The sequence below is a fragment of the Gorilla gorilla genome, chromosome 5, assembly GCF_029281585.2.
Source record: "Gorilla gorilla gorilla isolate KB3781 chromosome 5, NHGRI_mGorGor1-v2.1_pri, whole genome shotgun sequence".
Classification (NCBI taxonomy): domain Eukaryota; kingdom Metazoa; phylum Chordata; class Mammalia; order Primates; family Hominidae; genus Gorilla; species Gorilla gorilla.
The window spans coordinates 198,599,459-198,613,534 of NC_073229.2; positions in this window are offsets into that span (position 1 = coordinate 198,599,459).

Sequence of the window (14,076 nt, forward strand, 5' to 3'; positions counted from 1 at the left end):
ACAAATGGCGGTGTAGATATTTCCATGTTTATACAGATGGCAGTGTAGATATTTCCATGTTTATAGAGATGGCAGTGTAGATATTTCCGTGTTTATAGAGTTAGCGTTGTAGTTATTTCCATGTAAATAGGCATAGCGGTGTAGATATTTCCATGTTTATAGAGATAGAGGTGTAGATATTTCCTAGTTTATACAGATAGCGGTGTAGATATTTCCTAGTTTAAACAGATAGCGGTGTAGATATTTCCATGTTTATAGAGATAGCGGTGTAGACATTTCCACGTTTATACAGTAAGCGGTGTAGATATATCCATGTTCATACAGATGGCAGTGTAGATATTTCCATCCTTATACAGATAGCAGTGTAGATATTTCCAAGTTTATACAGATGGCTGTGTAGATATTTCCATGTTTATGGAGATGGCGGTGTAGATATTTCCATGTTTATAGAGACAGAGGTGTAGATATTTCCAAGTGTATACAGATGGCGGTGTAGATATTTCCATGTTTATAGAGATGGCGGTGTAGATATTTCCTAGTTTATACAGATAGCGGTGTAGATATTTCCATGTTTATAGACATAGCGGTGTAGCCATTTCCAAATTTATACAGATGGCGGTGTAGATATTTAAAAGTTCATCAAGATGGTGGTGTAGATATTTCCATGTTTATACAGAAGGCGGTGTAGTTATTTCCATGTTTATAGAGATGGCAGTGTAGATATTTCCATGTTTATACAGATAGCGGTGTAGATATTTCCATGTTTATACAGATGGTGGTGTAGATATTTCCATGTTAATAGATATGGCCGTGTAGATATTTCCATGTTTAAAGAGATGACAGTGTAGATATTTCCATTTTTATAGAGATAGCGGTGTATTTATTTCCATGTAAATAGGCATAGCGGTGTAGATATTTCCTTGTTTATAGAGATAGAGGTGTATATATTTCCTAGTTTAAACAGATAGCGGTGTAGATATTTCCATGTTTATTGAGACAGAGGTGTACATATTTCCATCTTTATACAAATAGCGGTGTAGATATTTCCATGTTTATACAGAGAGCTGTGTAGATATTTCCATCTTTATACAGATGGCGGTGTAGATATTTCCATGTTTATACAGATGGCGGTGTAGATATTTCCATGTTAATAGATATGGCAGTGTAGATATTTCCATGTTTAAATAGATGACAGTGTAGATATTTCCATTTTTATAGAGGTACAGTGTATTTATTTCCATGTAAATAGGCATAGCTGTGTAGATATTTCCTTGTTTATAGAGATAGAGGTGTATATATTTCCTAGTTTAAACAGATAGCGGTGTAGATATTTCCATGTTTATAGAGATAGCCGTGTAGACATTTCCACGTTTATACAGTAAGCGTTGTAGATATATCCATGTTCATACAGATGGCGGTGTAGATATTTCCATCCTTATACAGATAGCGGTGTAGATATTTCCATGTTTATAGAGATGGCTGTGTAGGTATTTCCATGTTTATGGAGATGGCGGTGTAGATATTTCCATGTTTATAGAGACAGAGGTGTAGATGTTTCCTTGTTTATACAGATAGCGGTGTAGATATTTCCATGTTAATAGAGATAGCGGTGTCGACATTTCCAAATTTATACAGATAGCGGTGTAGATATTTAAAGGTTCATACAGATGGTGGTGTAGATATTTCCATCCTTATACAGACAGCGGTGTAGATATTTCCATGTTTATACAGATGGCGGTGTAGATATTTCCATCTTTATACAGATAGCGGTGTAGTTATTTCCATGTTCATAGAGATGGCGGTGAAGAAATTTACATGTTTACAGAGTTAGAGGTGTAGATATTTCCTTGTTTATAGAGATAGCGGTGTAGATATTTCCATGTTTATACAGATGGCGGTGTAGATATTTCCATCTCTATACAGATGGCGGTGTACATATTTCCATGTTCATACAGATGGCGGTGTAGATATTTCCATGTTTTTAGATATGGCGGTGTAGATAATTCCATGTTTATACAGATAGCGGTGTAGATATTTCCATGTTTATACAGATAGCTGTGTAGATATTTACATCTTTATACAAATGGCGGTGTAGATATTTCCAAGTTCATAAAGACGGCGGTGTAGATATTTCCATGTTTATACAGATGACGGTGTAGATATTTCCATGTTTATACAGAAGGCGGTGTAGGTATTTCCATGTTTATACAGATAGCTGTGTAGATATTTACATCTTTATACAAATGGCGGTGTAGATATTTCCATGTTTTTATAGAAGGCGGTGTAGATATTTCCATCTTTATACAGATGGCGGTGTAGCTATTTCCATGTTTATAGAGATGGCGGTGTAGATATTTCCATGTTTATAGGGATAGTGGTGAAGTTATTTCCATGTTAATAGGCATAGCGGTGTAGATATTTCCATGTTTATAGAGATGCCGGTGTAGATATTTCCATGTTTTTAGAGATAGAGGAGTAGATATTTCCTTGTGTATACAGATAGAGGTGAAAATATTTCCATGTTTATAGAGATAGCGGTGTTGACATTGCCACGTTTATACAGATAGCGGTGTAGATATTTCCATGTTTATAGAGATGGCTTTGTAGACATTTCCATGTTTATACAGATGGCTGTGTAGATATTTCCACCTTTATACAGATGGTGGTGTAGATATTTCCATGTTTACACAGATAGCGGTGTAGATATTTCCATGTTTATAGAAATAACGGTGTAGTTATTTCCATGTTAATAGGCATAGCGGTGTAGATATTTCCATGTTTATAGAGACAGAGGTGCAGATATTTCCTAGTTTAAACAGATAACGTTGCAGATATTTCCATCTTTATAGAGATAGCGGTGTAGACATTATCACGTTTATACAGTAAGCGGTATAGATATATACATTTTCATACAGATCACGGTGTAGATATTTCCATCCTTATACAGATAGCGGTGTATATATTTCCATGTTTATACAGATGGCTGTGCAGATGTTTCCATGTTTATGGAGGTGGCGGTGTAGATATTTTCATTTTTATTGAGACAGAGGTGTAGATGTTTCCTTGTTTATACAGATAGCGGTGTAGATATTTCCATGTTTATAGAGATAGCGGTGTAGACATTTCCAAATTTATACAGATAGCGGTGTAGATAATTAAAGGTTCATACAGATGGTGGTGTAGATATTTCCATCCTTATACAGATAGCGGTGTAGATATTTCCATGTTTATACAGATGGCGGTGTAGATATTTCCACCTTTATACAGATAGCGGTGTAGTTATTTCCATGTTCATAGAGATGGCGTTGTAGATATTTCCATGTTTACAGAGATAGAGGTGTAGATATTTATTTGTTTATAGAGATAGCGGTGTAGATATTTCCATGTTTATACAGGTGTCGGTGTAGATATTTCCATTTCTATACAGATGGCGGTGTACATATTTCCATGTTCATACAGATGGCGGTGTAGATATTTCCATGTTTTTAGACATGGCGGTGTAGGTATTTCCAGGTTTATACAGGTAGCGGTGTAGATATTTCCATGTTTATATAGATGGCAGTGTAGATATTTCCATGTTTATACAGATAGCGGTATAGATATTTCCATGTTTATACAGATAGCTGTGAAAGTACTTACATCTTTACACAAATGGCGGTGTAGATATTTCCACGTTTATATAGATGGCGGTGTAGATATTTCCATCTTTATACAGATGGCGGTGTAGGTATTTCCATGTTTATAGAGGTGGCGGTGTAGATATTTCCATGTTTATACAGATAGTGTTGTAGTTATTTCCATGTTAATAGGCATAGCGGTGTAGATATTTCCATGTTTATAGAGATGGCGGTGTAGATATTTCCATGTTTACACAGATAACAGTGAAGATATTTACATGTTCCTACAGATGGCTGTGTAGATATTTCCATGTTTATACGGATAGCATTGTAGATATTTCCGTGTTTTTAGAGATAGCCGTGTAGTTATTTCCGTGTAAATAGGCATAGCGGTGAAGATATTTCCATGTTTATATAGATAGAGGTGTAGATATTTCCTAGTTTATACAGACAGCGGTGTAGATATTTCCATGTTTATAGAGATAGCGGTGTAGACATTTCCACGTTTATACAGATAGCGGTGTAGATATTTCCATGTTCTTACAGATGGCGGTGTAGATATTTCCATCCTTATACAGATAGCCGTGTAGATATTTCCATGTTTATACAGATGGTGGTGTAGATATTTCCATGTGTATTCAGATGGCGGTGTAGATATTTCCATCTTTATACACATGGCGGAGTAGATTTTTCCATGTTCATACAGATGGCGTTGTAGATATTTCCATGTTTATAGAGATGGTGGTGTAGATATTTCCATGTTTATACAGATGGCGGTGTCGATATTTCCATGTTTATACAGATGGCGGTGTACATATTTCCATAGTTATACAGATGGCGGTGTAGATATTTCCGTGTTCTTACACATGGCGGTGGAGATATTTCCATCTTTATACAGATGGCAGTGTAGGTATTTCCATGTTTATAGAGATGGCAGTGTATATAATTCCATGTTCATACAGATGGCGGTGTAGATATTTCCATCCTTATACAGATAGCGGTGTAGATATTTCCATGTTTATACAGATGACGGTGTTGATATTTCCATCTTTATACAGATGGCGGTGTAGATATTTCCATGTTCATACAGATGGCGGTGTAGATATTTCCATGTTTATAGAGATGGCGGTATAGATATTTCCATGTTTATATAGGTGGCGGTGTAGATATTTCCATCTTTATACAGATGGCGGTGTAGATATTTCCATCTTTATACAGATGGCGGTGTAGATATTTCCATGTTCATAAACAAGGCGGTGTAGATATTTCCATCTTTATACAGATGGCTGTGTAGATATTTCCATGTTTATACAGATGGCAGTGTAGGCATTTCCATTTTTATAGAGATGGCGGTGTAGATACTTCCATGTTTATACAGATAGCTGTGTAGATATTTCCATCTTTATACAGATGGCAGTGTAGATATATCCATGTTTATACAAATGGCGGTGTAGATATTTCCATGTTTATACAGATGGCAGTGTAGATATTTCCATGTTTATAGAGATGGCAGTGTAGATATTTCCGTGTTTATAGAGTTAGCGTTGTAGTTATTTCCATGTAAATAGGCATAGCGGTGTAGATATTTCCATGTTTATAGAGATAGAGGTGTAGATATTTCCTAGTTTATACAGATAGCGGTGTAGATATTTCCTAGTTTAAACAGATAGCGGTGTAGATATTTCCATGTTTATAGAGATAGCGGTGTAGACATTTCCACGTTTATACAGTAAGCGGTGTAGATATATCCATGTTCATACAGATGGCAGTGTAGATATTTCCATCCTTATACAGATAGCAGTGTAGATATTTCCAAGTTTATACAGATGGCTGTGTAGATATTTCCATGTTTATGGAGATGGCGGTGTAGATATTTCCATGTTTATAGAGACAGAGGTGTAGATATTTCCAAGTGTATACAGATGGCGGTGTAGATATTTCCATGTTTATAGAGATGGCGGTGTAGATATTTCCTAGTTTATACAGATAGCGGTGTAGATATTTCCATGTTTATAGACATAGCGGTGTAGCCATTTCCAAATTTATACAGATGGCGGTGTAGATATTTAAAAGTTCATCAAGATGGTGGTGTAGATATTTCCATGTTTATACAGAAGGCGGTGTAGTTATTTCCATGTTTATAGAGATGGCAGTGTAGATATTTCCATGTTTATACAGATAGCGGTGTAGATATTTCCATGTTTATACAGATGGTGGTGTAGATATTTCCATGTTAATAGATATGGCCGTGTAGATATTTCCATGTTTAAAGAGATGACAGTGTAGATATTTCCATTTTTATAGAGATAGCGGTGTATTTATTTCCATGTAAATAGGCATAGCGGTGTAGATATTTCCTTGTTTATAGAGATAGAGGTGTATATATTTCCTAGTTTAAACAGATAGCGGTGTAGATATTTCCATGTTTATTGAGACAGAGGTGTAGATATTTCCATCTTTATACAAATAGCGGTGTAGATATTTCCATGTTTATACAGAGAGCTGTGTAGATATTTCCATCTTTATACAGATGGCGGTGTAGATATTTCCATGTTTATACAGATGGCGGTGTAGATATTTCCATGTTAATAGATATGGCAGTGTAGATATTTCCATGTTTAAATAGATGACAGTGTAGATATTTCCATTTTTATAGAGATACAGTGTATTTATTTCCATGTAAATAGGCATAGCTGTGTAGATATTTCCTTGTTTATAGAGATAGAGGTGTAGATATTTCCTAGTTTAAACAGATAGCGGTGTAGATATTTCCATTTTTATAGAGATAGCGGTGTAGACATTTCCACGTTTATACAGTAAGCGTTGTAGATATATCCATGTTCATACAGATGGCGGTGTAGATATTTCCATCCTTATACAGATAGCGGTGTAGATATTTCCATGTTTATAGAGATGGCTGTGTAGGTATTTCCATGTTTATGGAGATGGCGGTGTAGATATTTCCATGTTTATAGAGACAGAGGTGTAGATGTTTCCTTGTTTATACAGATAGCGGTGTAGATATTTCCATGTTAATAGAGATAGCGGTGTCGACATTTCCAAATTTATACAGATAGCGGTGTAGATATTTAAAGGTTCATACAGATGGTGGTGTAGATATTTCCATCCTTATACAGATAGCGGTGTAGATATTTCCATGTTTATACAGATGGCGCTGTAGATATTTCCATCTTTATACAGATAGCGGTGTAGTTATTTCCATGTTCACAGAGATGGCGGTGTAGATATTTACATGTTTACAGAGATAGAGGTGAAGATATTTCCTTGTTTATAGAGATAGCGGTGTAGATATTTCCATGTTTATACAGATGGCGGTGTAGATATTTCCATCTCTATACAGATGGCGGTGTACATATTTCCATGTTCATACAGATGGCGGTGTAGATATTTCCATGTTTATAGAGATGGCGGTGTAGATATTTCCATGTTTATACAGATAACGGTGTAAATATTTCCATGTTAATAGGCATAGCGGTGTAGATATTTCCATGTTTATGGAGACAGAGGTGTAGATATTTCCTAGTTTAAACAGATAGCGGTGTAGATATTTCCATGTTTATAGAGATAGCGGTGTAGACATTTCCACGTTTATACAGATAGTGGTGTAGATATTTAAAGCTTCATACAGATGCTGGTGTAGATATTTCCATCCTTATACAGATAGCGGTGTAGATATTTCCGTGTTTGTACAGATGGCGGTGTAGAAATTTCCATCTTTATGGAGATTGCGGTGTAGATATTTCCATGTTTATTGAGACAGAGGTGTAGATATTTCCATGTTTATACAGATAGTGTGGTAGTTATTTCCATGTTAATAGGCATAGCGGTGTAGATATTTCCATGTTTATAGAGATGGCGGTGTAGATATTTCCATGTTTACACAGATAACAGTGAAGATATTTACATGTTCCTACAGATGGCTGTGTAGATATTTCCATGTTTATACAGATAGCAGTGTAGATATTTCCGTGTTTTTAGAGATAGCCGTGTAGTTATTTCCGTGTAAATAGGCATAGCGCTGAAGATATTTCCATGTTTATATAGATAGAGGTGTAGATATTTCCTAGTTTATACAGACAGCGGTGTAGATATTTCCATGTTTATAGAGATAGCGGTGTAGACATTTCCACGTTCATACAGATAGTGGTGTAGATATTTAAAGCTTCATACAGATGCTGGTGTAGATATTTCCATCCTTATACAGATAGCGGTGTATATATTTCCATGTTTATACAGATGGCTGTGCAGATGTTTCCATGTTTATGGAGGTGGCGGTGTAGATATTTTCATGTTTATTGAGACAGAGGTGTAGATGTTTCCTTGTTTATACAGATAGCGGTGTAGATATTTCCATGTTTATAGAGATAGCAGTGTAGACATTTCCAAATTTATACAGATAGCGGTGTAGATATTTAAAGGTTCATACAGATGGTGGTGTAGATATTTCCATCCTTATACAGATAGCGGTGTAGATATTTCCATGTTTATACAGATGGCGGTGTAGATATTTCCACCTTTATACAGATAGCGGTGTAGTTATTTCCATGTTCATAGAGATGGCGTTGTAGATATTTCCATGTTTACAGAGATAGAGGTGTAGATATTTATTTGTTTATAGAGATAGCGGTGTATATATTTAAATGTTTATACAGGTGTCGGTGTAGATATTTCCATTTCTATACAGATGGCGGTGTACATATTTCCATGTTCATACAGATGGCGGTGTAGATATTTCCATGTTTTTAGACATGGCGGTGTAGGTATTTCCATCTTTATACAGGTAGCGGTGTAGATATTTCCATGTTTATATAGATGGCAGTGTAGATATTTCCATGTTTATACAGATAGCGGTATAGATATTTCCATGTTTATACAGATAGCTGTGAAAGTACTTACATCTTTACACAAATGGCGGTGTAGGTATTTCCACGTTTATATAGATGGCGGTGTAGATATTTCCATCTTTATACAGATGGCGGTGTAGGTATTTCCATGTTTATAGAGGTGGCGGTGTAGATATTTCCATGTTTATACAGATAGTGTGGTAGTTATTTGCATGTTAATAGGCATAGCGGTGTAGATATTTCCATGTTTATAGAGATGGCGGTGTAGATATTTCCATGTTTACACAGATAACAGTGAAGATATTTACATGTTCCTACAGATGGCTGTGTAGATATTTCCATGTTTATACAGATAGCAGTGTAGATATTTCCGTGTTTTTAGAGATAGCCGTGTAGTTATTTCCGTGTAAATAGGCATAGCGGTGAAGATATTTCCATGTTTATATAGATAGAGGTGTAGATATTTCCTAGTTTATACAGACAGCGGTGTAGATATTTCCATGTTTATAGAGATAGCGGTGTAGACATTTCCACGTTTATACAGATAGTGGTGTAGATATTTAAAGCTTCATACAGATGCTGGTGTAGATATTTCCATCCTTATACAGATAACGGTGTAGATATTTCCGTGTTTCTACAGATGGCGGTGTAGAAATTTCCATCTTTATGGAGATTGCGGTGTAGATATTTCCATGTTTATTGAGACAGAGGTGTAGATATTTCCATGTTTATACAGATGGCTGTGTAGATATTTCCATGTTTATACAGATGGTGGTGTAGATATTTCCATGTTAATAGATATGGCCGTGTAGATATTTCCATGTTTAAAGAGATGACAGTGTAGATATTTCCATTTTTATAGAGATAGCGGTGTATTTATTTCCATGTAAATAGGCATAGCGGTGTAGATATTTCCTTGTTTATAGAGATAGAGGTGTATATATTTCCTAGTTTAAACAGATAGCGGTGTAGATATTTCCATGTTTATTGAGACAGAGGTGTAGATATTTCCATGTTTATACAGATAGCGGTGTAGATATTTCCATGTTTATACAGAGAGCTGTGTAGATATTTCCATCTTTATACAGATGGCGGTGTAGATATTTCCATGTTTATACAGATGGCGGTGTAGATATTTCCATGTTAATAGATATGGCAGTGTAGATATTTCCATGTTTAAATAGATGACAGTGTAGATATTTCCATTTTTATAGAGGTACAGTGTATTTATTTCCATGTAAATAGGCATAGCTGTGTAGATATTTCCTTGTTTATAGAGATAGAGGTGTAGATATTTCCTAGTTTAAACAGATAGCGGTGTAGATATTTCCATGTTTATAGAGATAGCCGTGTAGACATTTCCACGTTTATACAGTAAGCGTTGTAGATATATCCATGTTCATACAGATGGCGGTGTAGATATTTCCATCCTTATACAGATAGCGGTGTAGATATTTCCATGTTTATAGAGATGGCTGTGTAGGTATTTCCATGTTTATGGAGATGGCGGTGTAGATATTTCCATGTTTATAGAGACAGAGGTGTAGATGTTTCCTTGTTTATACAGATAGCGGTGTAGATATTTCCATGTTAATAGAGATAGCGGTGTCGACATTTCCAAATTTATACAGATAGCGGTGTAGATATTTAAAGGTTCATACAGATGGTGGTGTAGATATTTCCATCCTTATACAGACAGCGGTGTAGATATTTCCATGTTTATACAGATGGCGGTGTAGATATTTCCATCTTTATACAGATAGCGGTGTAGTTATTTCCATGTTCATAGAGATGGCGGTGAAGAAATTTACATGTTTACAGAGTTAGAGGTGTAGATATTTCCTTGTTTATAGAGATAGCGGTGTAGATATTTCCATGTTTATACAGATGGCGGTGTAGATATTTCCATCTCCATACAGATGGCGGTGTACATATTTCCATGTTCATACAGATGGCGGTGTAGATATTTCCATGTTTTTAGATATGGCGGTGTAGATAATTCCATGTTTATACAGATAGCGGTGTAGATATTTCCATGTTTATACAGATAGCTGTGTAGATATTTACATCTTTATACAAATGGCGGTGTAGATATTTCCAAGTTCATAAAGACGGCGGTGTAGATATTTCCATGTTTATACAGATGACGGTGTAGATATTTCCATGTTTATACAGAAGGCGGTGTAGGTATTTCCATGTTTATACAGATAGCTGTGTAGATATTTACATCTTTATACAAATGGCGGTGTAGATATTTCCATGTTTTTATAGAAGGCGGTGTAGATATTTCCATCTTTATACAGATGGCGGTGTAGCTATTTCCATGTTTATAGAGATGGCGGTGTAGATATTTCCATGTTTATAGGGATAGTGGTGAAGTTATTTCCATGTTAATAGGCATAGCGGTGTAGATATTTCCATGTTTATAGAGATGCCGGTGTAGATATTTCCATGTTTTTAGAGATAGAGGAGTAGATATTTCCTTGTGTATACAGATAGAGGTGAAAATATTTCCATGTTTATAGAGATAGCGGTGTTGACATTGCCACGTTTATACAGATAGCGGTGTAGATATTTCCATGTTTATAGAGATGGCTTTGTAGACATTTCCATGTTTATACAGATGGCTGTGTAGATATTTCCACCTTTATACAGATGGTGGTGTAGATATTTCCATGTTTACACAGATAGCGGTGTAGATATTTCCATGTTTATAGAAATAACGGTGTAGTTATTTCCATGTTAATAGGCATAGCGGTGTAGATATTTCCATGTTTATAGAGACAGAGGTGCAGATATTTCCTAGTTTAAACAGATAACGTTGCAGATATTTCCATCTTTATAGAGATAGCGGTGTAGACATTATCACGTTTATACAGTAAGCGGTATAGATATATACATTTTCATACAGATCACGGTGTAGATATTTCCATCCTTATACAGATAGCGGTGTATATATTTCCATGTTTATACAGATGGCTTTGCAGATGTTTCCATGTTTATGGAGGTGGCGGTGTAGATATTTTCATTTTTATTGAGACAGAGGTGTAGATGTTTCCTTGTTTATACAGATAGCGGTGTAGATATTTCCATGTTTATAGAGATAGCGGTGTAGACATTTCCAAATTTATACAGATAGCGGTGTAGATAATTAAAGGTTCATACAGATGGTGGTGTAGATATTTCCATCCTTATACAGATAGCGGTGTAGATATTTCCATGTTTATACAGATGGCGGTGTAGATATTTCCACCTTTATACAGATAGCGGTGTAGTTATTTCCATGTTCATAGAGATGGCGTTGTAGATATTTCCATGTTTACAGAGATAGAGGTGTAGATATTTATTTGTTTATAGAGATAGCGGTGTAGATATTTCCATGTTTATACAGGTGTCGGTGTAGATATTTCCATTTCTATACAGATGGCGGTGTACATATTTCCATGTTCATACAGATGGCGGTGTAGATATTTCCATGTTTTTAGACATGGCGGTGTAGGTATTTCCAGGTTTATACAGGTAGCGGTGTAGATATTTCCATGTTTATATAGATGGCAGTGTAGATATTTCCATGTTTATACAGATAGCGGTATAGATATTTCCATGTTTATACAGATAGCTGTGAAAGTACTTACATCTTTACACAAATGGCGGTGTAGATATTTCCACGTTTATATAGATGGCGGTGTAGATATTTCCATCTTTATACAGATGGCGGTGTAGGTATTTCCATGTTTATAGAGGTGGCGGTGTAGATATTTCCATGTTTATACAGATAGTGTTGTAGTTATTTCCATGTTAATAGGCATAGCGGTGTAGATATTTCCATGTTTATAGAGATGGCGGTGTAGATATTTCCATGTTTACACAGATAACAGTGAAGATATTTACATGTTCCTACAGATGGCTGTGTAGATATTTCCATGTTTATACGGATAGCATTGTAGATATTTCCGTGTTTTTAGAGATAGCCGTGTAGTTATTTCCGTGTAAATAGGCATAGCGGTGAAGATATTTCCATGTTTATATAGATAGAGGTGTAGATATTTCCTAGTTTATACAGACAGCGGTGTAGATATTTCCATGTTTATAGAGATAGCGGTGTAGACATTTCCACGTTTATACAGATAGCGGTGTAGATATTTCCATGTTCTTACAGATGGCGGTGTAGATATTTCCATCCTTATACAGATAGCCGTGTAGATATTTCCATGTTTATACAGATGGTGGTGTAGATATTTCCATGTGTATTCAGATGGCGGTGTAGATATTTCCATCTTTATACACATGGCGGAGTAGATTTTTCCATGTTCATACAGATGGCGTTGTAGATATTTCCATGTTTATAGAGATGGTGGTGTAGATATTTCCATGTTTATACAGATGGCGGTGTCGATATTTCCATGTTTATACAGATGGCGGTGTACATATTTCCATAGTTATACAGATGGCGGTGTAGATATTTCCGTGTTCTTACACATGGCGGTGGAGATATTTCCATCTTTATACAGATGGCAGTGTAGGTATTTCCATGTTTATAGAGATGGCAGTGTATATAATTCCATGTTCATACAGATGGCGGTGTAGATATTTCCATCCTTATACAGATAGCGGTGTAGATATTTCCATGTTTATACAGATGACGGTGTTGATATTTCCATCTTTATACAGATGGCGGTGTAGATATTTCCATGTTCATACAGATGGCGGTGTAGATATTTCCATGTTTATAGAGATGGCGGTATAGATATTTCCATGTTTATATAGGTGGCGGTGTAGATATTTCCATCTTTATACAGATGGCGGTGTAGATATTTCCATCTTTATACAGATGGCGGTGTAGATATTTCCATGTTCATAAACAAGGCGGTGTAGATATTTCCATCTTTATACAGATGGCTGTGTAGATATTTCCATGTTTATACAGATGGCAGTGTAGGCATTTCCATTTTTATAGAGATGGCGGTGTAGATACTTCCATGTTTATACAGATAGCTGTGTAGATATTTCCATCTTTATACAGATGGCAGTGTAGATATATCCATGTTTATACAAATGGCGGTGTAGATATTTCCATGTTTATACAGATGGCAGTGTAGATATTTCCATGTTTATAGAGATGGCAGTGTAGATATTTCCGTGTTTATAGAGTTAGCGTTGTAGTTATTTCCATGTAAATAGGCATAGCGGTGTAGATATTTCCATGTTTATAGAGATAGAGGTGTAGATATTTCCTAGTTTATACAGATAGCGGTGTAGATATTTCCATGTTTATAGAGATAGCGGTGTAGACATTTCCAGGTTTATACAGATAGCGGTGTAGATATTTCCATATTCTTACAGATGGCGGTGCAGATATTTCCATCCTTATACAGATAGCCGTGTAGAAATTTCCATGTTTATACAGATGGCGGTGTAGATATTTCCATGTTTATGGAGATGGCGGTGTAGATATTTCCATGTTTATAGAGATAACGGTGAAGTTATTTCAAAGTTAATAGGCATAGCGGTGTAGATATTTCCATGTTTATAGAGACAGAGGTGTAGATGTTTCCTTGTTTATACAGATATAGGTGTAGATATTTCCATGTTTA